The sequence below is a fragment of the Austrofundulus limnaeus genome, unplaced genomic scaffold, assembly GCF_001266775.1.
Source record: "Austrofundulus limnaeus strain Quisiro unplaced genomic scaffold, Austrofundulus_limnaeus-1.0 Scaffold61, whole genome shotgun sequence".
NCBI classification, from domain to species: Eukaryota; Metazoa; Chordata; class Actinopteri; order Cyprinodontiformes; family Rivulidae; genus Austrofundulus; species Austrofundulus limnaeus.
In genome coordinates this window covers 193,234-197,432 of record NW_013952463.1, presented here as the reverse complement: position 1 = coordinate 197,432, position 4,199 = coordinate 193,234, and positions in this window count along the sequence as shown.

Here is a 4,199-nt window from a genome sequence, read left to right as displayed (position 1 = left end):
AGTTTAAAATGAATGGATCTGTTGGCCGTGACGTATGTGTGCCAGCTTCACTGTGAAGGAGGCTAAGCTAAGAAGCTAACCGGAAATCGCGTGTGCTGTAAACCAGAGGTTCTTAACCTTTTTGACCTCGGGGCCCAATTTGTTGAACATAAAGTGACACGAGGCCCAGTCAGACGTTACCATATGGACCAAAAAGATAATATTCTAAATCTTGGTTTAAAATTATAATTATTCTAAATCTTGGTTTAAAATTATAATTATTCTAAATCTTGGTTTAATTTGTTTTGTATTTGCATTATAACTAAATTAAATACACTTACTGTTTAAAAGTAAAACTTCTGTCAAATAATGACAAGACATGATTATGATAAACAATTTTTTTATATGGTAACCTGCCCACAACAATTATTTGAACAAACGGTCAGTCAACAGACCACTCAGGCTTATCAACACAAAAATATACCTTTTTAAACATAAACAATAACAAAAATAGACAATTCAATAAATAAAATTGTGGTCATAAAATAAATACATTATAAATGTTCAATGTAAATGTTTCAAATAAAAAACTGTAAAAATAAATTTGATAAAGTACAAATAAAAATATAGCCTTTTTAAACTTTTGCAACCAGAAGCTGCACTTCATTTTAGTGACAAACTTTGCTGTTTTTTGACAAGTTTTGCCTTCTACTTTTCATTTAAAATAGGTTTCCATTCTCGGAAGGTTTCTAAGTTTCTTCTTCTACATATTAAAAAAAGTTGTTAAACATCTGAATAGTGCACTACCGCTACTAGTGGTGAGAAGGTGTATTGCATCTCATTCAAAATCAATGCGGTCCCATGGCCCTCTGCGGCCCAAAGTTAAAAACTGTTTTTTCTTTTGCAGCCCTCAAGGTGGCGCTCCCCATGGGTTAAGAATCTCTGCTTTAGTAGATTAAATCATAATCCTGGCCTGCTAGCAGGCTGGGGGTATGATGTGGATGGTGTGCACTGCATAGAATACAGATTTGCAAGCCATGAGCACAAAAACAAACTGTGAATTTGTATAAAAATGGCCATACAGAATGCAGCTGCACAGCCCCCTGATCACACTCAGAATTCAGTGGACTTCAACTGAAAATTGCACATTTTCTGGAATTGTTTGAGTCGCCATCAATCTTCATCATCTTCAACAATTGCAGCCCAGTGAGCTACTACTTTAACTTTTAGCAAATGGGTGACATTGTTGACTAACTGTTGTTTCAGGTTCAAAATATCAGACTAAACACCACACGAAGGCACTGATCAGCCAGGATAATGATTTCTGTGTGCCTGTCCTTCTGCCTCAGATTATATAATGTGCCGAGTTATGTCCAAGTAAATGCAGGTGCTCTAATTCGTCCTGCATGTTCCAGCACAAAATCAGGCATCCAGGAAACCATGTTTCCCTCCCAAATGACCACTTCCCCAGGGAATCTGTTGTCGACACCGAGGAGAGTTATAGTAGAATATAAAGAAGTGAGTCAGAGGAATGGCCGAGRGAGTAAAAGACAGTAAGGAGGAGGTATGTTTGCCTGTGATAGATTGAACTTTATATCATTTAAGAAGTATTTTGTCTTTTTTTAAAAAGCTATAATCTATTTTTGTAGTAAACACAGCAGTCATACGGACAAGAAAGAAGCATAAAGAGTTGGAGAAACAACTAATCACACAAGTCAGTAAGTTGAGAAACTGATAAAGCCTAAGAAAACCAGCCCCTGCTGTGTTGAGCCTCACAACAGCTCAGTGTTTTCTTTCCTGGATACAAGTCTGAACAATCTCCTCTCTCTAAGTCAAAGTGTGACATGGCACAAGTCCAAACACGGGCCTACAGTAAATAGAGAGTGCTTCAGAGTGCTTGGAGCCGTGCTGCGGAGGGACAGTGTTTGGATAGGCCCCCGCTCTCTCATCTGCATGGACTGCAAAGATGAATTAATGGGCTCACATGCTGGATGTCAGATTTATGTGTCTCTCACTGCTGCTTTGCTCCACAGCCCGGTGCTCCCGATTATACCACGGGTCTTACACCAACACACAACTTCTCATTACAATTTCTATTATGCAATTATCTACAAAAGTGTAAAACTTTGTTATTTTATGCAAAAACAAACACAACTGGGTCACTTACAACGTTGCTCTGTGATGAGTAAAAACATTTGAGTGATATTTTTTGGGGTAATTTTTTCAGTGTTTGCAGAGCAGGGAGGTAAGTGGTTCCCTGAGGCCTTTTCTCAGAGACTGTCCATTGTTTGCGCATTACGAGCAAACAAGATTAGCTTTGCGTGTGTGAGTGCATGCACACATTTGAGGATGGGCACAACTGCAAATTGAGAGCGATTGTTTTGGAATAAACACAAGTAGTGACACTGCCTATGGGAGAGTGAAGTAATGCTTATGCGCGGTGTGTGTATTTAAGGTAAAATTGGCCAGGATAGAGGTGGATGCTGGAAAACAATTTCCCCCCATTCCTCTTGCTGCCTGGAGCTGGGGCTGATCTGTCCCTGGCATGGGCCCCAGGCACTGAGAGGAGATATCCACTCCCTAACATTTTCAGCCTGGAGAATAAATACAAGTCTATCACCGCTCAGCTGAAAGACTCATTAGTGCTGGTTGGATGCAGGAAAGATGGAGGAGTTGGCGGATGGTGTAAGTTTGCTTGTATGTGAACGTGTGTTCATGCAGGATGGGAGTTTATGATCAAAAGCAAAATGGGAGGCAGAAAATGATGCAAGGTTCTAAAAAGAACTGCTGCTGCTGCTTATTTTCACTGCACTCATCACTAAAAATGGACTAAAGTCTTAGGGTCTGTAAGGTTGGGGCTTATGCTACAAATAGCCCTCGCTGCCCCTGTCCAAACGTCATTGTTTGAGTTACGCCTGGAATATTGTCCCTTATGGGGTCAGGATCCCAAGAGAATTATACTTCCCTCGTGTTGATGTCTACAGAGGAAAGGAAATATTAAACAGCTCCACTGATGTTTCTGCTGAATGATGTATTTTCTGACTGAAATCCTGCAGATCCAGGAAGCACCATGGGGGCAGAGCGTGCTTCAGCTATCTTTAAAGTCTTCTGTTTAAACAAAATGACAYGCAGAAATATAAACTGTGATCAAAAGAAAGGTGGCAAAGAGAGGGATTCAAACAAAGGCAGAGACACACACACTCTCCGACAGGAAGAGGCTACCAGACATCACACTGTCAGTGTCAGTATATAAGCGGCATCTCCATAAACTGCTACATGCAGACATTCCCAGCAAGAGGCCAGGGGCCCCCATTCTGCAGAGCATTCCATTATAGTGGGCCCAGGGGACTCTCGGTCCAGGGAAAGTACTATCCCGGTCTCAGCTCTGTCTTTTGCRACAAGAATCACAACTGGACCGATGAAGAAGACAGAGCACTTACAGCACTGTCTCCTGGAGTCATCATTACCATCCTTCACTTACAAAGATTTATCACCTCGTGATTAATGTGTGTGTGACCAAATACAATAAAGACACTTCCAAAGATAACAGTTTGTTTTTTGTCGGGGTATTGGCCAGCATTGTTTATCTTGTTGCACTGAGCAAAAATTCCATCGCTGAATAAAATTTGCAACAAAGTCAATTTTTGTAACATATTTTCCATTTTATAAGGATTTCAAGCAGTGAACCCCCCCAAAAAAAGTTTTCCTTTATAAATGTAAATAGGTTTATTTTTTTATTTTATATTTTAAGTGAATATATGCATCTTTAGGTATGACTCAACTTATTCCTGAGCTACTCTGTTAGACTGAAATAAACGTAAACCCACAAAGTGCACAATGAACCTTATCTAAGGACAATTTTTAGAATTATTATGATGGCATCAATCGAAAGCAAACCTGTAGCATGAACAGAAGCACAAGCGCACGGAAACCAACCCACAGCAAAATCTGGAAAAGAAGACAGCAGCTAATCTAAAGCAGTTCCAGGACTTTGTGCTGCTTGGATGGCTCCATGCCTTGAGGGCCCGCTAAGCACTGCTCCCTTGGCTAAATCCCTGCCAAGGAAGCAGAAATCAGTGTCTGAGCTCATCCAGGCCTGCAGCACAGAGCTAATAGCAAAGCTAACCGTCACCTGTTCATGAAAACTCCCACCTCCATGTGTGTTTTGTGTGTGTGTGTGTGTGTGTGTGTGTGTGTGTGTGTGTGTGTGTGTGTGTGTG